The sequence below is a fragment of the Dromiciops gliroides genome, chromosome X, assembly GCF_019393635.1.
Source record: "Dromiciops gliroides isolate mDroGli1 chromosome X, mDroGli1.pri, whole genome shotgun sequence".
Lineage (NCBI taxonomy): Eukaryota > Metazoa > Chordata > Mammalia > Microbiotheria > Microbiotheriidae > Dromiciops > Dromiciops gliroides.
Window position 1 is genome coordinate 53,369,409 of NC_057867.1, and position 24,859 is coordinate 53,394,267.

At 43.9% G+C, this 24,859-nt stretch overlaps 1 protein-coding gene across 4 annotated transcripts in view; it reads right to left on the reverse strand.

Moving 5' to 3' along the window:
* The window catches only part of FGF13 (fibroblast growth factor 13), a 492,554-nt gene that overhangs the window by 135,467 nt on the left and 332,228 nt on the right, over positions 1-24,859 (reverse strand). The window lies entirely within an intron of this gene.

Sequence of the window (24,859 nt, forward strand, 5' to 3'; positions counted from 1 at the left end):
AGGATCCCTGAGCCCATTAGATGAGCTTTTGGAATTCAATGCCTTATTTGGTAGACAGATGCCTTGCGTTGTTAGGCATTCTCCAGGCGAAAAACCTCCTCAGTAGCTTTGGGGAGGTAGAAAATGTATCTTTTAGTTTGTAAATTGAATTATTGATGAACAGAAAATGCTACAAGCAAACGAGACGTTTACAAGAATTACGTTTGCTCAACCTTCTGCAACAATTACTTGGAGAAGGTTGAAATTCAACCTGAAATTTTAGATGTCTAATTTTTAAAAATCCTTTTTTTTCACATTAGGACTTTGTTAAAAATTTAATTTTTTTAAATAGAAAATTTATTATCTGCCTATGGGAAAAAGGGTTCCTGATATTTATTATGAAAAGGCAAGAACATAGGTTTCAGCTTGATATTAGAAATGTGATTTCAATGCATTTCCATAATCATATATTTTCAGAAATGTTAAAATCTGAATCAAAATTCTTTTAAAAAACAGGCAATTTTTCATTAATTTCTCCTTTGGCTTTCTTTGAAAAATTCAAATGGAGATATAAGTTATTCAGAGAGAGAAGAGGAAAAAAAGCTTCTTTTCCTCCTCATCACAGTACCTTCTCATATTGGAGTATCATTCTGTAGGACTCTGGGAAACCTTCCCTTGAGGCAGACAGGATGGAAATCTGTCGCAGGGTCTGTATATCATCAGCATCAATGAATATTGAATATTTACGGACATCCACAGGGAGCTATATTTATTGGACACTAGTGCTTCCCATACTAAGTGGTACATATAACAGGATTCTGTGTGTCCAAAAGCGTTCCATATACTTACATAAAATTCCACTCTAACCTTGCCTATAAATTAGTGTTCTTTTTCCCCCTTCTATTGAAAACAGATTTCAGATATTTCAGCCACACTAAGGAGTGGCTGATAATATTTAATATATTTAGTCCTTCATAAAACATTTGCATTTTCTAAAAACAAGCTTATATGAATAGAAGCTTATGACCCTAAAGCACATTGGGTCACAAAAGGCCTAGAAGGCAGCTAAGCAGCAGAAAGGATAGGATGCTGGATTTCAAGTCAGGAAGACCTGAATTAAAAGCCTTCCTCTGAAATGTATTAGTGGGGTGACCCTGAGTGAGCCATTTATTTCATCTCTATTGGCCTCCGTTGTTTTTTCATATAGAAAATGGGGCTAAGAGTAGCAGTTAGCTCGCAGGATTTTTGTGAGGATCAAATGTGATAACATATGTAAAGCCCTCTGCAAACAAATACTGTTATTATGATCATACATACAGAGTTGGGAGGACCTTGCAGATTACTTGGCCTGAGGGCCTCATTTGATAGCTGGTGGTCATTCAAGTAGTCAGGTCAGGAATCCAACTGAGTGAGATCCTCTAAATCTAAAGAGTCAAGACTCTACCTCCGAGATCCCATGATCCTCAAAGCCTTGATGGTATGAAGCTACCATATTGCAAGCCGTGATTCCCATGAAATAGAGAGGATCCCAGTTTCGATCTGGAAGAGCCCTCCACAATCATCTAGCTCAACTCCCCCATTTTAGAGTTTTTAAATGACCGTTTCCTCCATTTTCTAATGGAGCTCTTTGGAGGGGAGAGGACCATGGTTCTGCTTTTCCTGGTATCTCAAATGCTTAATAAATACCTGCTGACTGACTAATATAAACCAGGGCTTCTTAAACTTTTTCCACTGGTGGCCTCTTTTCACCTAAGAAATTTTTACATGACCCCAGGTATATAGGTATATAAAAGGGGTATACATAACCTTTGACTATTGCCAAATTGTTCATGACCCTTACATTCAGTTACATGACCCACATTTTAAGAAGCTAGGATGTTGGGGGGCAGCTAGGTGGCACAGTGGATAAATAACCAGCCCTGGATTTGGGAGGACCTGAGTTCAAATGTGGCCTCAGATACTTGACACTTACTAGTTGCATGACCCTGGGCAAGTCACTTAACCTTCATTGCCATGCCCCTCAAAAGAAGAAGAAGCTAGGATGTAAACCAGCCTCTCCTCACCTCTTCCTCCCACCCCATAAATATTTGCTGGTGGTAGTAAGAAGCAGGGAATTATTCTAACTTGAGAAATCATACTAAGGATTAATTTCACCCCCAGAGAGGGGCAAGGACTACTTCTAGGTATGTGGAGGCTTCTGTGTCTGCTCTATGGCATGCAGATGGTTCCTTCATAAATACCATCAGATGGGGAAGCTGAGATTGGGCTGATGCCCACTTGTGGATTGCCATAAATGCTCAGGTATCTGGTCCCAATGGTCCACAAAAGAGCTGGTGGGTTTCTGGGAATGCCTCACACCCCCCTCCCCCACATGTTATGCCAATTGGGCTCAGACTGAAATTAAAAAAAGATGCCAACATGGAGACAGTAACTGCCAAGAAAAGCAATGGCTCTCAAAACGCACTTCTTCAGCAGAGCTCACATACCTTACTTCCAGTGAGCTTACCAAGTACAAACCAAGTGACTAGACCCTTGTGAATCACTGCAGCTTCCTCGTGGTGTATCTACAGAAGTTCTAGGGAGCTGAGGGCCCTGATGCTCAGAGGAACTAAATCTTTCAGTGCACAGACTGGTCCCAGGGTGTCTAGGCCCTGGGAGGCCTATCTCCCACATTCAGTCCTCAGACAGCTGTCCTCATGCTACTCTCTAGCTGCCCAGTGTACCCTATTGCTGTCTCCCTGCACTGCCTTTCTTTCTAGTTCCCAATCAAAATGCCCATTCTTACAGTGTGGATCACTATCAGGTGCTAAGAAGAGAACAATTCGGTAACTGATTCACACTGGGACATGGCTAGCTGAGAGTTCTGCTAATATTATTCAGAACACATTTACGTGGTTCTTGAAGGTTATTACGGAAATATCTATTTGTATGTATGCATATATGGACACATACATGGTCGCATTTTACCCTGTGAGGTAATCATTCCCATTTCACAGATAAGGAAACTGAAGCTGAGAAAGGTCAAAACTTGACTGGCTGGGGTCACAGAGCTAAGAAGTAGCTGCAATGGGAACAGAACCAACCAGGGTTAGATTTCTAGTCATTATTATCATAATGTCTGCCCTTTCTGTAGCAGATTGCTAGGTGGCACCAGAGTGCAAAGAACACTAGACCTGGAGTCAGGAAAACCTGAGTTCAAACCCAAGTCCAGACACTTACTAGCCATATGACCCTGGGCAAGTCACTGAATCTCCATGTGCCTATTACCTCAATTGTAAAATGTGGATAAGAAGATCTTATCTCCCAGGGTTATTGCGAGGATCAAATAAAATATTTGTAAAGTTCTTTTCATAATGCCTATCACATAGTAGGCACTTAAAATGCTTATTTCCTTTCTTCTTTAGACATTAATGTTTCCAAAGTATTACAGGCATTATCTCTTTTGATCCTAACAACAACCCCATGAAATACGTATTATTATCATCCCCATTTTACATATGGGGAAACTGAGTCAAATGGCAGTTAAGTGACTTGTCCAGCGTCATATGGTTACTAGGTGTCAGAGGCGGATTTGAACCCAGACCTTGCTGACTTCAACTCCAGCATTCTGTCCATTATCCTGTTCTACTGTTGACAAGAGAAACCACCCTAACAAAAATGAATTCCAGCCCAAGGCACAGGCTCATTTTTGCCCTAGTAAGTTCCTCACCCTTCAGATCCTTCTCTAATGACTCCCCACTTGAGGGGCATGTGTTTGGCATCCTTGGTAACCTAGAACTGAGGCTGCCATCAGTGACTGAATGATCTACACCGGGATTGATCTGACAATCCTGACTTTGGCCACGTTCTGCAGGAGGAAAACCACTGGCTCTGAAGTTAGGCAATCTGGATTTAAACCCCAACTTTGTCAGTGTGATCTTGGACCAGTCACTCCTTTCTCTTTAGGCCTCAATTTCCTCCTACAGAAAATGAGAAGTTGTATTAAATGACCTATAATTCTGTGAGCCTGTGAGCCTATGTCACTCAACATCTCTGAGTCTCAAGTTACACATCTGTCAAATGGAGGAAATTTAACAAGCTGACCTCTGAGGGTCCTTCAAGCTCACAATCTATAGATCCCATGTGGGACCTTGGATAAGTCACTTCATTTACTTAAGCCTCGGTTTACTCATATAAAATTACTTCTAAGGTCCCTTTCAGCTCAAAATATATGATCCTATGAAGTCATCTGTCCCTGGGCCTCAGTTTCCTCCTCTGTAAAATAAGGGGGTTGGACTAAATGACCTCTAAGCTCCCTACCATCATTTGATCACTGAGTCAATGATCCCCAATCATGTCAGCGCTCCTACCCCCAGTTTCCTTCTATGGAAAAATGAAATAACCTCTGGGGTCACTTCCAGTTCAGAATCTAGGATCCTATGCATAACCATTTCCCCTTCCTGAGACCCAATTTCTTCCTCTGTAAAATAAGGAAGATGAGGAGGCAGCTAGGTGGCGCAGTAGATAAAGCACTGGCCCTGGATTCAGGAGGACCTGAGTTCAAATCCGGCCTCTGACACTTACTAGCTGTGTGACCCTGGGCAAGTCACTTAACCCCAATTGACCCACAAAAAAAGGAAAGCAGGGAGATCAACCAGATGGCCCCTGAGGTTCCTTCCAGCTCAATCTCTACGGTTATATGAAGCTGCTTCCCCTTCCTGTACATCAGTTTCTGCCTGTACAGAATGAGGGGTTCGAACTGCCTGTCCTTGAAGGTGGCTGTCAGCTTAAGCTCTATGACCCTATGATGAGTATTGGTAGAGTACAGAGAGCAGCAACAAACTCTTCTGTCCCCATTGATGGACAAGATTGGTAGCCCCCATTTCCAGCCCTCCCCACCCCCAGAAGCTATCGGCCTTCTGGAGACAAAGGTGGGGATGGAGCCAGCTAGATTAAACCAAGGCTGCCAGATACCTTCACCTGTCCAGCAAGTCTCCTTTAATCAAGTCGAGCTGTGACACATCTCACAGCTTTCATTGGCATCGTGGGCCTGAGCCTTCCTGGAGGCCTCAATCAATACTTTTACCCTCTTCTGAAAGCACAGACACATCAAAGGAAATAATGTCTGATATTTAATCATTGCCCATTCAAAGTCAAGGTGACATCTCCAGGCCCCCTTGACATTTGCCTGATTTTAAAAGGTCTGCACCAAATGGATGGAAAGAGCGGGGTGGTGCATCATTTGCCCACCAGGCCAGCTCAGCCTCTTTCCAAATCAATCTGAGCATTTTATTGCCAGCTGGCATTGGGGCTGCATTGTTCTATCAATTAAAGAAGAGATTAACATTGGATAAGGTCCACTCATAGATTCTTAACCTATTCCTGTATGCTAAACTTCCCAGTGTGGTACTCAGAGAAAGTCACATCGAAGGAGAGCATTGTGTCTAAAATGTGTCTTTAGCGGAGCACCTATAGAGGACTGCGCTTAGCTCTGCCCCCTTCCCCATTTTGAAAGGGATATTGACAAGCTGCAAGCCATTCTGTGGAGGGTGATAAGGAAGGTGAAGGGGCTGGTGACCATGCTATAAGAGGACAGGCTGAAGGACTTAGGGATGTTTAACTTGGAGAACACTTAAGGGGACAGTTGTCTTCAAATATCTGAGAAGAATGATCCAACTTCTTCTGCTTGGGCCCAAACTAAGAGCCATGGCAGTTGGAAAAAGGAAGATTTAGGCTTGATCTAAGGAGAAAAACACCATACAAACTTCCTAATGACGGAACTCTCTCTTGGTAGGTAGTAAGTTCCCTGCTACTGGAAGGGTTCCAGAAGAAGCTGGAGATGTTAAAGAGGGGGTTCTTGATCAGGAAGCTGTTGAGCAAGATGGCTTCTGAAACTCTTGGACTCTGCGCTTCTGTGATGGCAGCCCCTTCCTCATGCTAGTCACATCCCACTCATTCCTCTGTTGTTGACTTTTATAGCATAGGCTACAACTCACAGGGCTGGAGGTCTAGCAGGCACTGGGGAGGCCTCATACATTTCCCTATAAATTGCCAATTTATTTATTGTAATGTAACAAGAAGAATCAAACGGAAGTCATCAGGGGAATTAATTGAGAGGCCAGAAGTGACTCAAGCTGCAGGCCTCACCTGGCAAGCAAAGGTCACTGCAAGGCTCCGCACAGCCTAGATCAGGGTTTCTTAAACTTTTTCCACTCACAACCCGTTTTTGCCCAAGAAATTTTATGCCACCCCACGTATACAGGTATATAAAATTGGTATACAGAACCTTTTACTGTTGCCAATTTTTTTGCAACTTCCACATTCAGTTACATGGCTCCTAGGGTTGCAACACATAGCTTAAGGAGTTAGGGCCTAAATGGAGGCTCAAAGCTGTTCTTCCTTGCCTGTTTCTTAGGGAGCTTCTCAGATACCTCCCTGGATTGTCTGGAGATCGAGAATGCTCTAAGATGTAATAAGGGAGGGTTCCTCAATGTCTGAGATTGTGGGGCAGCTTAGTAAACCAGATCACACATAGAATGAGGAGTCAGAAGATGCCCGTTTAAAATCTTGGTTCTGGACTATGTGACCTGGGGTGGTTCCCTTAACTTCTCCTCCTGTAGCCTATAAAGAAAATGGTAATATTGCCTCCCTCATAATTTGAGCATTAAACATCCAGCTAGGTGAGCTTAGAAATCTCAGAGTATTACTGCACTTTGCTTTAGATCCCCATGGTCATCCAGCAGGGACACCAGGCAATAAAAAAAAATACTGCACAGGTATAGTGGATGGAGCACCAGACTTGGAGTCAGGGAAACCTGGCTTCCAATTTTGCCTCCCACACTTACTGGCTGTGTGACCTTGGGTAAATCACCTAAACTCTCTGAACTTGTTTTCCCTTTCAGATGTAAACCTATGATACTACAGTAAAAATCCAAGCTCATAAATCTATTATCTAGAATACAAGTACAGCTTCCAATCACAGCTTTATTTTATCCATTTTTCTAATCACTGCTCTCTTTAGGAGGAAAACAAAGAGATGCTTTTATACGTGTACACACACACACACACACACACACCCTGACCCCTCCCAATAATGCTACATTGCTTCTAGCCATGGGGGGGGTGTGGAAATGGCCTAGCCAATAAGCCTAGGCATCTTGCCACCTGCCCTCCTACCCTGTGTACCTCCTGTCCTGCTTTTCACCTCTCAATCAAAGAACACTAATTAAATCAACATGCCTATTTTTTACTGGAAAAGATGGGACCATTTGCCCTATGGCTCCATTCATAGGTCCTGTCACTGCCCAGAATAAAGCTCCCCTCCCTGGCCACAGCTCCCCAATAGCTGTTCTATGTGATGAAATATTGAGATTTAGCAGATACTCAAAGACCCACCTGGAGATTAATCTAGACTGATTGAATCAAGTGAGAGTGATCAACTGCTGATTAGCCTACTTCAAGTTAACTGGATTGTAATCACACCTTGAGAACACCTTCAGAGCCAATGGATTTGGATGATGCCAACCAATCAGCTTGAAGCAGTGTGTAAGGACCGCCTCTGTTCCAGACCTATAAAAAGCTTCCACAGTCAGCTTGCTGTACAGTTCCTGATTAAAGCAGGGTCCCAGATGAGGGCTTGAGGAAGAACCCAACCAGGCTGGAACTCTATGCGAGATAGGCTTTTTCTTAACTTTCTGAACACCTGTATGCTTTAATAAATGTTTAATGCCCAAAGACTGGTGCTGAAGCTTCTAATTTAAGGCGACCACAGTTTAGATTTTAAACATCACATCTATCACCCTAATAGGACGTTAGTTTCTTGAGGGCAACAAGACAGTGACTGGCACACAGTAGGCACTTACTAAATGGTTGTTGACTGGTTAATTGAAATATAAATGGGAAATCCTTTCCCTATGGTGTTGGAACTTCCTCACCACAATTCCTCGATGACTTGATAAATCTTCAAAACAAGAAAATTCTAGGGAATTACACCAAGGCTCCAAAAGGCTGGGTGATTTGTTTAGGGTCAGGAAACAATCCCAAGCCTGGCATTGGAGTCAGAAGGCCTGAGATGGAGCCAGGGAGAATTGGGCTAAGTTAATTCTCCAGGCTGGGCCTCAGTTTCTTCATCAGTAAAATTAAGGATTTGAACTAGATGGCCTTTGACATCCCATTTAGCTTTGAGTAAATGATCTCATGATTCTAGTAAGTGTCAAAGGCTGGGGTTTGGGATTCTATGCCCAGTACTCTATCCACTATGCCAAGCTACCTCTATACAGGAGACATATTTTTTAAAAATTATTTTATTTTTTAAAAATTTAATTGCATTTTACGTTTTAATTTTTTTCCAATTACATGTAAAGATTTTTTGGGGGGAGTTCCAAATTTTTCTCTCACCCTCCCTTCCCTTCCCACTCCCAAAGCCAGCAAGTAATCTGATATAGGTTCTACACTATAATCATGTTAAACATTTCTACCATATTTTAAAAAAAACTATAAGGGGGCAGCTAGGTAGCACAGTGGATAAAGCACCGGCCCTGGATTCAGGAGTACCTGAGTTCAAATCCGGCCTCAGACACTTACTAGCTGTGTGACCTTGGGCAAGTCACTTAACCCCCATTGCCCCGCAAAAAAACCCCAAAAAACAAAAAAAAACCCAAAAAACTATAAGAAGGCATATTTTTGTGTGTAGGTAGCTACATGGTGCAGTGGGCACAGCACTGGGCTTGGAGTCAGGAAGACCTGAGTTTAATTCCAGTCTCAGATATTTACTAGCTGTGTGACTTTGGGCAAATCACTTTAACCTCTTCCTGACTTGGTTTCCACATCTGTAAAAATGGGAATAATAACAGCACCAACCTCCCGGGGCTGTTGCCAGGATCAATCGAGATAATATTTGTAAAGTGTTTTGTAAACCTTCAAGCACTGTATAAAAAATTGTTGCTGTTGTTGTTGCTATTACTATATATTAACCTCTCTCTGACTCAGAAAACTCATTAGGATCTAGTAACTAACTCACAGAGGTTTGTGACCTGAAGCAGAAGAAATTTCTACTCCACCCTGGCAAAGAGATAGATCCCCCTCCCATCTATATATTGTTTTCCTTTCAGAGAGAGATTATCTAGGGGGTGGCCTATATTATAAACAATACAATGAAATTCTGTGCTACATTATCACTTGCTGGCCAATTTGCATATGACTCATTTGCAGTTATAATGGAGGCTCTATTCAAGAGGCTGTCTGGGTAGAGAAGAGACAAGCATGCGTCAGGAATGAGGGAGGGAGGGAGGGACAGAGGGACGGAGGGGGAAAGAGAGAGAGAGGGAGAGAGCAAGAGGGAGAGAATGAGCGTGCGCACAAGTGCGTGCCACCAGGGGCTAGAGGTGGAGAGGTGAGGGCAGGCAAGCTGGAGCAGGCTATTCCTTAAGGTCTTTTCACGTTCTAGGTGTCCATACCACATCCTGTAAAAACTCAAGAGTTGAAAACACAGACCAAATGTTATATAAGTGGAAAGATACCAAAGAAGAGAAGGGATGAACCACAATCCTTTGTATTTGTAAACATCTACCCTATTTGTTTTATCACCAAGGGAAGGTAGCAATGCTCCAGTGCTCAGACCCCGGTTCGAATCCTACCTCTGACACTTACTGTGTGATCCTCAACAAGTCATTTAACCTTTGAATGCCAGGCATTTCCTCAGGATTAAAAGTGTTAGATGTGTTGCCTAGGTAGAGTTCCTACACTGGTGAAATCACAGGCTCTTGATGTCACTCGTGTGCATTGTAAAAGACTAGAATAGACAGAGCCAGAAAGGAATGCAAAGATCATCTGGTTGAGTCCCCTTGTAGAAACAAGGAAATTGAAGCCCAGGTTTGGGGGAAAAGACTTAGCCAACCTCATTCAACAGGTGAGTGGTGATGTTAGGTCTAGAACCCCTATCAACCAATTCCTGATTCCTAATTCCAGTGCAGTGTCCTTGCCAGTATCTCAGAGCTGAGCCCTTCCCAGCATTATGTAAGATAGGGTTGCATCCCCCTACTTCCTTAAAGCCCTACCTTCCCTTGCATTTCAGCAATCAATCAGCCAACTACTACTGATGGCTGGCTTCCAGCATGCAATCACATGACTAGAACACCTGCTCTGTAAAGAGTCTGGAGCCTTGAGAGTATGAAGAAGGGAGGATTTCCCAATGGAAAGAGAACAGGCCAGAGGCAGCTAGGTGGCACAGTGGTTAGAGCACTGGCCCTGGAGTCAGGAGGACCTGAGTTCAAATCAAGCCTCAGACACTTAACACTTACTAGCTGTGTGACCCTGGGCAAGTCACTTAACCCCAATTGTTTCACTAAAAAAAGAAAGAGCACAGGCTTTCTAGTCCAGGGGTTTGATTCTTGCCTCTGCTGTTTAGCATCAGAAGATCATGGAGATTTTTTTTTAATGAGGAAGGGCAGCATTTATTATGTTGATATTATCGCTAGACTGTATTTGCTGAAAACAAGCAATGCACTCACTGCTGATTTTTAAAAATGGAGGTGGGTCTGTTCATTGCCTAAGGGTTCATGATCTAAATACTATATAGGTGCAGAAGCACCCCGAACTTCCATAACATAACCGTTGTTCCATATCCACCATATACAGAACAGTCATGCACTTGACTTCTCCACTCACTACAAGGATAATAAAGACTGGACCTGGGATTTCAATGATAGTCAACATCCAGGTCAGCAATGGCAGGGTGGCAACTTCTCTGTGACATATCATCTTAGAGAAGCATGTGCTAGAGCAGTAAGAACTTTGGTGACTTAGCTGGGTTCATGGGCAGCAAATGCCAAAGGTCTTTCTGGTTTCCAGGCCAGTTTTCTATCCTGTATGCCATGGCTGCCCTTACCATCCCTGAGAATTCCTCTGGCTCTTACCTTCTGTTCTTCTATTATTCTCTGATCCTCATTCCTACTAACTCTGTCATAACCTCTATTCTTCCTGTTCTTCAGAGTTTTCCCAAGATTCACTTCTGTTAGGGTTTCCCCTCCTCAAGCCAGCCCCACCACCTGCTCTCCCTCTTAGCAGAGGGCTGTGCTTCATATTCTACTGAGAAAACGGACACCTTTTTTCTCATCTTGTCTAAATGCAAAACCTCTTGATGACCCTCACCATCTTTTCCTTTCTTCAAGTCTTGGAGGAAGTGGCAGGCCTTTTCCATGTCATCTACTTTTCTACATGTGCCTTTGATACCCTCCCCTCCTAAGGGGGCAGCTTGCCCCCCACAATCATCCCCCACTCCCTTTCTCTCAACTCTTCAATATCTCCCTATCTACTGGTTCCTTTGATACTACCTGCAAACCTGCCCAAGTTTCCACATTTTTAATTTATCAATGACTCTCTGTTCCTCCTCTTCTTAAGTTAGAGTGGCTAGATCTCCCCCTCAGGTTTCTAGGAGTACCCCTGTGGCAAGTGTGTGTTTCTCTCATGTCACAAGCACAAACTCTTACTCAGCAGTGATTAATTCCTAAGTTCCATTTAATTGGTTAACCTCAATTAGCATTTGCAAAGGTCTAACAGATCTTGGATTTAGGAATAGAAGAAGTCATGTAGTTCAGGCCCCTCATATATATATATATATATATATATATATATATATATATATATATATATATATACACATACATACATATACATATATACATATACATATTTTTAGTGAGTCAATTGGGGTTAAGTGACTTGCCCAGGGTCACACAGCTAGTAAGTGTTAAGTGTCTGAGGCTGGATTTGAACTCAGGTCCTCCTGAATCCACGGCCTGTGCTCTATCCACTGTGCCACCTAGCTGCCCCAGTCCCCTCATTTTCAAATGAAAAAAACTGAGGCTTCAAAAGGAGTTGACTAGATTGCCCACAGTCAAACAAAGGTCACAGATCTAGATACTGAAGGAACCTTAGAGGTCAGAACCCATCTAAGGTTATGCTCATGTGGCCTGGAAAAATATGGAAATCACCAGGTTTACTTGTTCCAATGAGACAGAAGACCGCTGTGCCTTCTCATCTGTCCTGCCTCCACATAGCATTGTCTGCTCCAAGGGTTCTTTTATTGCTATTTTGGGGGTGATTGTATCAGGAGCCCTGTGGGTTTCATTTCTTTCCTCCACCATCTTCAACTCATAGCATTGTCATCTGATATACAGATTTAACTTAATGATCACTGAGTTTTGCCACTTTCTGCTTTGCTAGAAGCTGAGGACTTGCATCCTTTTCTCTCTTCCTTGAAACTAATGTATAAATGTTTTCGATAACATAAAATTATCTTTATTATATTGTCTAATATAATAAAGAGTCCTCCTCTAATCCGGAGATTAGAGTAAGAGCCCTTGGAGAGCAGGGTCTGCCCAGCTTTTTCTACTTGCATCCTCAGGAATTAGCACAGTACTTAGTACACAGTAAGCATTTAATAAATGCTTTTTTTCATTCTGAGACTTGAAGAGTTTAAGTGATACAGGATCACAGGGTCATGGAATGAGACCTTAGAGGGACCTCAGAGGTCAAGCAGGCCTGCCTCAATGAACAGATGGGCAAACTGAAGTCTAGGGAAGGGAATCTAGCCAGGGTCTCCCATTTCTGAAATTCCAGAGGCAGGATTTGCAGCCAAGTTTTTTCTGATTCCAGTTCTCTATTTAATGCACAATGCTGCCTCTTCCTTGTGTTGCCTTGCCCTTCTCCTCTCTAGGCTTTTCTGTTTCCTCTAGATGACCCTTGGTGTCTTTGCTGGCTTCAAAACCTGGGATTTAATTTGATCAGAACCAATTGAAACCTCCAGGTCTGGTTCACCTAGGTTAACTGCATTTAAAAGAGGTACCTAACTTGGTCAGATTAATCTCTTATTGATGGAATCTCATACAGTGAAAAGCAAAGGAGATGACTATTCCTAGGTCAGTGTGGGGGAGTATGCTTCTCTTGGGGAAATGGGATCCTTTTTAGTCTCCTTAAATTATACTAGGGAAGCAGACTACTTGCCATCCAGTGTGTAAGGTATGTTGTAAACATGTGCAAAAGTAACCAGCATTCCAAGGTCATCAGTGTTTAGAGCAATGCATGTTATAGAAACCAGAAATGTACGAGGAGTTGCCAGGCCTGTTCTAGGCCTCTCTCCGAGAGAGTTCTGTGAGCGATGGTAGACTGGGAAGGCTTCAGGGAAGAGTGAACCCTTGAGTGGGGCCTTGAGATAAATTGGGTAGTGGGAATGACTACTGTGGGCAGGAGGTGGGGTAGGTGTGAGCAGGGGGAGGAGGACACTGACTTAACCAAGCCACCTGGGCTGACACTTCTCCTGCTTCTTAACAGTGCATAACTGACTGGGCTATAGGACGTGCATTTCTCAAAGCCAACAGGGAGAGCAAGGAGGGCACATGTACCAATTCATCTAGGCTACTCAAGCCACAATGCAAGGGTGTTACCATACTTGTATCGACCCAAACAAGGATCTTGCCTTCCCTCTGACTTGATTCTCCATCTGGTTTCCTCCATCCTACTCAAAGCAAAATAAAAAGTAACCCAAAGCTTTGAAGAAAGGGTCTGCGCTTGTGAGCCCTAGCATACCAGAAACAGACCTTGGTCTTCAATGACCAGTGCAACAGACTGCAGAAAGAGCTACTAGATGAGGAAATGCATCTGCCAACTTTGTTAGAGAGTCTGAAAACTGGGGGAATGGCATGCTGCATACATGATCAGCTGTGGTTGTTATGATCAGTGGTTTGGCTAAACTGTCTTCATTGTTATAATGGAAGGCTCATTGGGGAGGTGGGAGAGTCTATGTCTGGAAAAGACTTAAGTAAAAACAAAAAGCATTGATAAAGCTTACTAATATTAAGGATATGGATAGGGATATGGGATAGGTATTGGGCTTGCAATTTTGCTGATATAAGGAACCTATCTGTATGACCCTGGACGAGCCACCTAACCTCATAGTGCTCTAGGTAATTCTTTAAGATGGTAAGTTACAGAGAAGATGCTGCCCTGTGTCATCGTCATCATCACCATTGTCAACAACAGAAATTGACATTTGATTATGTAAATGGCTTTAGAATAACCATGTTTAGAAATGCAGAAACAGGAGATCCTGTAATCCAGGGGGTCAATCTTTTTGTGTGTGTCACACAGTCCCCTCTAGCAGTCTGCTGAAAACTAGAGAGCCACTCTCAGGATAATCCTTTGTTCCCTACATTCCATCCTTGAAGGAAATGCTAAATTGCAGTTAGAAGTTAGTCAAAATAGGGGGCAGCTGGGTGGTGCAGTGGATAAAGCACCGGCCCTGGCCTCAGACACTTGACACTTACTAGCTGTGTGGCCTGGGCAAGTCACTTAACCCTCATTGCCCCACCAAAAAAAAAAAAGTTAGTGAAAATAAAAATTTATTTTTTCCAATCAAGTTCAAGCATCTCTTAAAAGCTATATAGAAATCGCTTGGGAGTTCATGGACCCTTACATAGGCTAACCTTTTCATTTTTGCTCTCACATATGGGAAGGGAATTGCCCAAGTTCCCACACTGACCCTGCCAGGATTACAATCCAGGGCCTCTGAGCCTCAAACTAGCGTTGTACCTTAACTCAGGATAAAAAGCAATAGCTCAAATTATTCCCCCCGCTAACTGATCTTAGAGTGCTTATTGACTGACTAGCAAGTATGACTGGTGCCATTAGAAATAAGACCATGAGTGAATACAAAATGGCCAATTTCAGACTTGATGGCATTTGCCGCATAGAGATGGGTTGTTAGCTCCAGGCAGGCCAGGCTGCCTATATCTGGCTTTCAAACCTGCTAGGAACATTATTACTTTCCTGTAAAGATGGACTGGCTATGGGAAAGCAGAACAGGTATTTACATTTCCAAGCCCCTGTCCACAGTGGATGCATAAAAGGCTGTTAGAGGAAAACCACATTTCACTTTGGGACTACAACACCCTCTGGTGGCCATCTAGTGCAATTTGATCCAATATTAATCACAGAATCCTGGATTTAGAGTAGGAAGACCTAAGAGACCATCCCTAAAAGAGGCTTTGGGAGAAGATGGGATTTTTGGATTATACCCTCTTCCATACACAGACACACACAGACATACACATATAAACACACTCATGGATACACACACACACACACACACTCATACTCTCCAGAAACCAAGCCAGGATTCTAATCCCTTGACTCAATTTCCAAGCTGCTGCAATTCTCTGCGTGGCTCCCTTCCTGGGATGGCTTCTCTAGATAGATGTGGCAAAGGCAGAGGCCTTTTGCTTTAGGAAAGAAATGGGTTTCTTACACTCACCAAACAGCCCTGAAAACCCAACCTAAAGGCAAGATTGTTGCAAGGCTCGAATAAGAGTTGTAAGTAAAGTCCTTTGCAAATCTTAAGGTGCTATAGAAACAGGAGCTTTGATTACGGATTGGCTGTGGCTCCAGTCACAATGCTCCTAGCTCCTCTTACTTTAAGTGCAAGAAAGAAGGAAACAGTTTGGGATGTTCCCCCTCCCCTACAAAGCCAAAAAAGGCTTTTCACTTAATTAAAAAACACAACAACAAAAAGGCCTTCCATCACTTTGAATGGCTCATCAGTCCATTCAAAGGCAGGAGGCAGACAAACTTCACTACCTAGAGGATCAAGCAGCAGCACCCTGAGCTGGCAAAGGCCCATTAACCCAGCCAATGAGTGAGCTGCATTTAGCACAGCCCTGGGGTTGCAATCAGGGGGATGCACTTCTAATGAAAGAGAAAGGAGGGAAAGGGAGGGGGAAACACATTTCCTAAATGAAAGACTACAAATGGGCCGGAACATTACAAGGCACTTATGCAAATCAGGGAAAGCTGGCCCTTCATTCCAAAGTGTTTCTAACAGAGCTGTGGAATCCAGGAGGGAGAGCTGCCAGGGGCCTTAGAGGTCATCTAGTCCAATGCCAGAAGAGGAAACTGAAACAGTCAGTCCCCCTCATTTCTTACCTTTTTGTCCTTGGCTTCAGGTGAGCGCTGCTGTCCATTGGGGTCAGGCAGAGGTCCCCAGAACCTCAGTGGCTCCGCCCTGGGAGGGCCCTCAACACCCCCCAAGCCTGAACAGGAAGCCCCTGGTAGGACACAGCTAACAAGTGAATGTCCAATCCTTGGCCTCTTCTACTCACTCATCTCATCCTACTCCTTTGCAGCAGAAAGGAAAAGTACAGGCGCTTTCCCCACTCTACAGCCTTTCAAGTATTTGACATCTCTCATGTCTTCTCTTCTCCAGAGTAAATATACTTTGTGTCCAGTTCCTTAAACTATTTTTCATACGGTCTAGAGCCAAGGTTCTTTCAGCAATTTTGCTTGTTCTCCTCTGGACATTCACCACCTTATCAATGTACTGAACCCAATGATCCTGGAGCAAGTCTGAACAGGAGAAAGGACAGCAGAATGAGAATGAACTGCTCTTAATGAACTTGCAATCCACCAAGACCCTTAGAACCTTTTTTTCCCAGATGACCTGCTATCTAACCATGTTTTCCCATCTTACTCTTGTAAATTCAATTTCCTCAAGGGACTTTAGAAGATAGAAAGTCAGAATTGGGGGAGGGCTTTCTCCATCATCCAGATCATTCCCTAAATTGTCAAAGGAGGAACCTGAAAGAATATTTCTTCCTCACAGATAAAATGTATATGTTTCCATTCAAAGAGCTTTGATCTACAAGGTATAAAAGAAATGAAATTACCCCATCAGGGCAATCAAACTTCACTGAAAAGCTCTGCATTTTTCTTGATGTGGGATCTGAGGACCTATGCCTGCCCCTTCCTTGCCTCCTAACTTCAAAAGCTCAGTGTCCTAGAGCTGGAAGGGATCCTAGAAGCCATCTAGGCCAACCTCCTTATTTGTTTTGTTTTGTTTTTTAGTGAGACAACTGAGGTTAAGTGACTTGCCCAGGGTCACACAGCTAGTAAGTGTTAAGTGTCTGAGGTCAGATTTGAACTCAGGTACTCCTGACTCCAGGGCCGGTGCTCTATCCACTGCGCCACCTAGCTGCCCCCAACCTCCTTATTTTACAGAGGAGGAAACTGAGGGTCCAAGAGGTGACAAAGACAATAAGTAACAGGGCTAGAATCTGAACCCAGATCTTCCGATGTCAAACCATCTTTCCTTCCACCATTTTTGTTCAGTCGTTTTTCAGTCATGTCCAATTCTTTATGACCCCATTTGGGGTTTTCTTGGCAAAGATACTGGAATGGTTTGCCATTTCCTTCTCCAGCCCATTTTACAGATGAGGAAACTGAGGCCAACAGAGTGGGCCAACAGACTGAAGTGATTTGGGCAGGGTCACACAGATAGAAAGTGTCTGAGTCTAGATTTGAACTCAGCTCTTCCTGACTTCAGGGCCTGCACTCTATCCACTGCAGTGCCACCTAGCTGCCCCTTTCCACTATACTGTTCACCTTATGATTTTTGAGTTTTAGGTTTGTCATTTGTAAAGTGGTGATCATCATATTTGCATTTATGAAGAGATAATGTATGTAAATCACAGGTGAGTTACATTCATATAGATAACATGAAGTCTCAAGCATCCTAGTACCACCTACTACCTGATTAGCCTGGAAGGCTGGAGTTAAACCAGTCTTTCACATTTCTATAGCACATTAAGTTTGACAAGGCAGACTTCCATGCATAGAAATCTATGAATTAGCAATGCTGTTGCAATAGGATAATTCCAATCGTCTACATGTTCTCAAACATTCTCTCCGAATTTCTACGTTGGTCCTCCTGCTTCCAGTCTCTCCCCATGCCAATGCATCATATGCTAAGCTGCCAGAGTGACTCTCCCTCTAATCAGCTCCAGTAGCTCCCTATTACTTCCAGGAACCAATATCAACTCATCTGAACACTCTTTTCATCCCATGTCCACTGACACTTCCACATCTTCTTCCATGTTGCTCTTTCTACCCACCCTAAAGCACTCTCTGGTGCAGCCAAGGTTGTCCCACGTACCCGGACTGCTCATTCTCCTCATTGATATCTCCTAGAATCCCTGGCTTCCAACACTATTTTACAGATGAGGAAGTTGAGACTGAGAAACGTTAAGTGATTTGCCCAGGCTCCCAGAGCTCCTGAGAGGCTGAGGCAGAATTTGAACTTGGATCATCCCTACTCCAAGTCCTACACTTTAATCACTGTACCACCTAGCTACCAGGTCTGCCAATGCATAATGACATCTTTTAGGCAATTAATTTCTGTAGAGAATTGCCCAGAGCACTGTCAGGTTAAACAACCCGACCACGGTCATACACCAATATATGTCAGGAGTAGGATTTGAACTAAGGTCTTCCTGGTTCTGGAGCTGGCTCTCTTTCCCCTATACTATGCTGCCTTTCATGGAAAGCTACTTATGTGGATGTTACCTCCTCCCAGTGTTCAAATGTAAGGTCTGTGAGGGCAGAGCCTGGTTTGGTCTTTCCTTTGTATTCCTAGTATTTAACACAGTCCCTAGTATTTAGCACAGAGTAGGTGTTTCATCCCTACTTACTGATTTACTGATTAATTTGCTTTCTCCTACTCCCCAGATGCAGTTGCAGTTTATTGCACACATGAAGTGATTCTAGGTACCAAATATTATCCTAGTTATCAGGAGACCAGGATTTTGTTTTGCCCTGACCTCTGTCCTGAGTGATCCAAGCCAGCGTTCTTCTATCCAAAGCTGCAGGGCCAAAGAGCTCCCCCAGGAAACGAGTCCCATGGAGGGACTCCCTGCCTGGGAGGGATAGGGCCCTCCTCCCAGCCCAGAAGCCTCTGCAATGTTTCCTCAGCCAGCTGAAGAGTTACGCCTGCTGAGCTAGGGGAACCAGAGCTCTGCATTCTCGAGAGAATAGCTCAGACTGTGGATTTCAGCTTCAAATGAAGCTTTGGCCGACGTCTCTCCTAGACACTGCTTCCCCCAAGCGATTACTCACTGTCAGGAAAAATCGGAGGCATCTATGTTTGGATCAGCACCTTCCATAACTCATTGTTATTGATGATGATGTTTTTCTCCCAAGATAAAACATGAAATGTATCTGAAATTTCAAAACAAGTCCCCATTTTCCTGTGACAGCATCAGATCACTGGTTAACCCCACTTTTCAGAGTCACTTGGCAGAAGTGGACTTTGATGCATCGAGTCAATGAAAGAAGTGACTACTTTGTGATGGAGTTAGGTGGAGGTTTAGCATGGTGTAGAGGGGAGAGAGCTGCATTTGAAATCAGAAGGTCTTGGGCGGAATCTTGACTAGGCTGCTTCTTACCCATGGGCCTTCAGGTAAGCCCTTGCTTTCAGTCTCTGGCTTCAGCTTTCCTCCTCTATACAATGAGGTGATGACATGAGATGCTCATTAAGTCTCTGACCCCATCACTACACTGGGGATGGGGGGAGCGGGGTGGTGGTGGTGGTGGCAGCTGCGGGCTAGTATGCTGCAGAGTGCCTGCCAATGAGCAGCTCCATTCCTGGAGGGGGCAGCATTGGCTCAAGATTCCTCCCTTTGCCTACCCAGCTCTCTTTTACCCTTCACAGGGGTAGGGTAGGAGGCTTCTGTGAGTTCACCTTTAGGGCAGGGTTAATGGCCCCATTCCCCAAGCATGAATGACCCTTCCTGAGGTCCTATTGCCGTCAGGGGCCTGAAAGGAACAAAGAATACTGCTGGTCCTGCCTAGAATGCCAGCCTCTTTTTGTGTCACCCTCTAGACAGTGCTTCCATTTCCTAATGGCACCGTTCCATCACAGAATCACAGGACCCCAGATCCAGAGCCATAATTGATGCCAGAAATCATTTAGTCCAATCCTCTCATTTTCATCAGTACTTTTTTTGGGGGGGGGCAATGAGGGTTAAGTGACTTGCCCAGGGTCACAGAGCTAGTAAGTATCAAGTGTCTGAGCCCACATTTGAACTCAGGTTCTCCTGACTCCAGGGCCAGTGCTTTATCCACTGTGCCACCTAGCTGCCCCCCAGTCCTCTCGTTTTACAAAGGAGGAGACTGAGGATTGAGTAAGTAAAGTGACTAAACAAGGACATACACAGGATCATACATATCTCTGGAGCAGGAAGGGACTGCAGAGGTCTTCTAATATAGCCCCTTCATTTTATAAAAGAGGAAACTGAGACTGAAGGAAGAGAGTGAGTGAGTGAGTGACTGACTGACTGACTGAATGAAAAAGGCACTTAATAAAGCACTATGTAAAACGCATGGTACACTGGGAATACAAAAAGAAAAGTGAGGACAGACCCAGCTCTCAAAGACCTCACATTGTAATAGTGGAAAATAACATGCATGGAAGTCACCTGGTCCCTAGGGGGCACTAGCAAAGCAGATGGTAATGCATCTTCTTTAATGTTGTTTTCCCTATTACACCTGTGGGGAATAGCTGACATGATTTACCAAAGGTCTCAGCGAGAATGCAGCCAACCTTCCCTACTCCAGGCCTCCTCCCCCCAACCAGCTCTTATCCCACAGCTTTAGTAATTCCATTACACCAAATGGAAAGGTCCGTGACCATCTTTCTCCATACCTTTCTCCTCCAGACACAGCATGCCTACAGGAATGACGAACAGCACCCTGATCTGAATGTATATAATAGAGTGAAAATTGAGACCCTCACCTTGGATTTCCAGCCCTTTGAGTGAATTCTTAGTCTAACTCACTTACTGGATTTGGAGAAAGCCTTACATCATGATTTCAGAAGGACCTCAGAAGTCATCTTGTCCAAATCCACTGACGGATGAAGGATGGAGGAGGGATACCTTCTGCAAAATCTCTGATAAGTGCTTCATCAGTTTGTAGTCAAAGACCTCTGGTAACAGGCACCAAACATACTACCTCCTAAGGGAGCCATCCAACAATGGCAGTGTTGGACAGCTTTAACTTTTATCACCTTCTTCCTTACACTGAAATAACATTTGTCCCCCTTAACCCTCCCCATAGTTCTACCCTTGAAGATATCCACAATGTCTAATGCCTCTTCAATATTGTGGCCAGCCCTCCAGCTCCGTAATCCAGGGCACATCAGATGAAGGGTTAGGTGAGTGTAAACCCAGACTCAAATCCCCCCACAAATCCCTTTCTTATGGCTTTAAAGACGGGCCTGCCCTCCAGGACTGTGCTCAAGAGTGTGAGTTTTGCTTTTTAGCCATTTTTTTCTTTGGATAAAAAAGCTCTGGGGTCCAACAATTAATCCAAGAGTTTGTGAAAGGACACATCGCAAATCAATACATGGATTATATCTCATAATACGGCCATTTTGTTTGTGCTAATTAAATAGTTTCTCCTTAAGACATGATTTGGCTATTTGCTAATGGAAATAATGGCAAAGTAACTTGGGAATAAATTAGTGATTTCTTTCTTCCCTCTTTTCTTTTTCTTTCTCCCTCTCTCCTCTATCACTGTCTCTCACTTCTCTTATTCTTCCTCCTCCTCCTTCTTCTTCTCCTTCTTCTCCTTCTTCTCCTCCTCCTCCTCCTCCTCCTCCTCCTCCTCCTTCTTCTTCTTCTTCTTCTTCTTCTTCTTCTTCTTCTTCTTCTTCTTCTTCTTCTTCTTCTTCTTCCTCCTCTCTCTCTCTCTCACTCTCACTCCCCCTTCCCCCCCTCCCTCCCCCTAGTTATAATCGAGACTCATTTTATGGTTATACCTAGATACAGGAAAAGGCTTAGACCTTCCAATGAAATGTGCTCCTTCAGGTCAATTGGGTAGCACTGGACATATCCCACCTTTTCAGGGCCTGAAGGTTGCAGCCACAGTCTCCAGCCTGTTTGCCTCTCTGGCTAATTGGGCCACACTGCTTTTTCACCTTCTCCCATAGTCATCTAAGCAGGCTAAGGTTGACAGCCTCCTTCTAGATACCCTTCTTTGGTGAGGGGAACCAAAAGGATGTTTGGTTGACAAGATTCACATAAACAGTACCAGAACAAATCAAATCTCACTCATGGCCTACCATCCATCATTGCTTGTTCCTGTAATGTTATATGCTAGTTTGTATGTGTGTGTATGTGTATGTGTAGGGGGGTGTGAGAAGACACTATAACAACCAAGCCAAGAAAACCCCACACCAACACCAAGAAACAGCTTTCACTAGGATGACAGTGTCAGAGCAAGCCAAGCACTGCCTGTCTTCCTGTAACTGTCACTGTATCACTTAAAGGCTGGTCTCCAAATCTACCACCTTTCACTATACATCATCAACCTTGATACCTCTCAATAACCCTGAGGAGTTGCTATCAATTGTGCTCCCTTTAAAGTCACTACCACCGGGAGGCCTATGGAGGGAACCTTCACAGATGAAGAACAATCCCTATACACCTGTCCTCTGACATGCCCTGCAAGATCCCAAGGCCTTGACAAGAATTTTTCTGATAAGGTAGGGGTTTAGTGAGAAGGCTTATACTACAAAGAGGAGCCAACATGGAATCATTGCAAAATCACTAGGCTGAGGGCCAGGAGGTTCTAGGTCTGGTTCCGTTGTTATTGTTGGATGTGAAGTAGTATGGTACAAGTACACACTCAATCACAAAGAAGGCAACTAGGTGGCACTGCAGTGGATAGAGTTCTGGACTTGGAGTCAGGAAGACCTGAGTTCAAATCCGGCCTCAGAAACTTAGTAGCTGTGCGACCCTGGGCAAGTAACTTAATTTCTGTTTGCCTTACTCCACTGGAAAAGGAAATGGCAAACCACTCTAGTACTTGGCCAAGAAAGCTTTGTGGATAGTATTGGTGTGCTATGGTCCATAGGGTCACAAAGAATAGGGCATGACTGAACAAAATGTAGTACGGTATAAAGCATGGAATTAGAGAACCTGGGCTCAATACCAGAACTGCTACTTCCTACCTATGTGACCATCAGCACGCCACGTAGGCCCAGGGGGACTCCAGTTTCTTCTCCATAAAACGAATGGATGGAGCCAGATGGCCTCTGAGGTCCTTTGCACTTCCAAATCCAGGATCCTATGTGTAACCTTAAGCAAGGCCTTTCACTTCCCTGGTCCTCAGTTTCCTCTGCTCTAAAATGAGGGTGTTGGACTTGCTAACCTCCAAGGGCCCTTTCAAATCTCAAATTTGTAACCCAGCTCAGAATGAAAAATCCCTGACGCTAAAGACTGTTTTTCATTTTCTCTTTGTGTCCCTACCTCCTAGCACAGTTCTTTGTACATAGCAGGACTTAAAATGCTTTTGGTCACTTCTATTGACAAGAGGCCTTCTACTTCTCCTATTGACTGCCATGTTTCCCATAGGCTCAATGAGGACTTTCCAGGGAAGGTTTGGGATTCCTCAGCTGGCATTGGGTCTTGGCTTTCCTTCACCCTTCCTGCCTTTGGGAATCTGGGTGTTCCATAGAGCAGGTATTTGATGAATGTTTACTGACTAAATTCATGTGAGTGTGTATTGTGTCTATTTCCTTTCTCCAGTCTGGTGTGGAGAGCAAATGCTAAAGGTAAAGTGTGATAGGAATTGGGGTCAGATATGACATGAATGGAATTTTTAAGCAGAGCCTAGAATTCCAGGAGCTCAATGCAAACCCCAGCTCTAACACTACCTATGTGATCCTGGAGAAGTCACCTCAACACTGTGGCCTCAGCTTCCTCTTCTGTGAAAATGTGGCATTCTATGAGATGGCTTCTAAGGTCCCTTATGGATCTAAATGTGTGATCCTGGGATTTCCAAAGCCAACAAATCAACCCATTCCAATAGATGCGTTTGAAGTTACTTAATCTCAGAATTTGGAGTTCAAAGACTTGCGCACACACACACGTATACCCCCAACCATTAACAGAAGCCCCGCTCCTGACCACAGTTCACATGTCATCACTGCTCTCACATGCAGGTACCCTCTTATACCTATGCAGGAGAATGTACTAGATATGTCTCTCATAGGAGTAAAGATAATTGGCAGCTAAGACCCTTAAGTCAACGTTTGGTTTTGGATTTCGTGTTCTGGTAACTGTTCATTAGCACTCTTATTTGTACTATTATCCTGCTTGTGAATTCGTAGACCTTAACCTGAGAGATTTTGCACGAGTGGACGCTGCAGAATTTCGATCCTCTTCCAAGACCTCAGCTGTAAAGCGAGTATTTCAATTATTCTTTCCACTAAAGAAGCGCCCATACCCAGGGACACAACTGAAGCAGGACAGCTGAATTGCTGCTATTCAATTTATTGTACAATGAGCAGTTCAAGAGCCAGGAGCAGGGCTTTGGGAGGCACCCAACCAATTGAAATAAAGGCTCACATTGGCATTTGGTTGTTATAGAAAATAGGACAATGTGCAAATAAACCTGATACCTTGTCTTTTATTCCTCTGTGAACACGAGACACTGAGGCACCAGCGCCCTCACCATTAAATCCTCCAGTTGCTTAGCTCCCTTTCACAAATTGAGCCATCAGCCACATACAGTTTCTAAGCTGTATTCTGGTTTTGTTTTTTGTCTTTTTGCAGGGCAATGAGGGTTAAGTGACTTGCCCAGGGTCACACAGCTAGTAACAACTGTCAAGTGTCTGAGGCTGGATTTGAACTCAGGTCCTCCTGAATCCAGGGCCGGTGCTTTATCCACTGCACCACCTAGCTGTCCCATCCAAGCTGTATTCTGCACTCCATGCCCTCCTCTTTTCCTGGAGCCTTTAAACCTAGGGCTAAGTGAATGTTACCCCTGTGGCTCTGGAACAGGACACGTTTCATATCTAATCTTAGTCGAACTGGATGCTGGAAGCTGTCATCCTGTAGAAATGAGCACATGGAGACCTATAAGCTCACCGGGACTCTAATTGAATAAAAATAAGCTTCTCTCATTTGCCTTGAAGTAAAAGGTAGAGAAAAGCATGGGGTCTTTTGGGGAGGAGTAGCCATCTTGCATAGGCCAAACTCACCATTCTGAGTTGCTCCCTAGGGGGTGAACA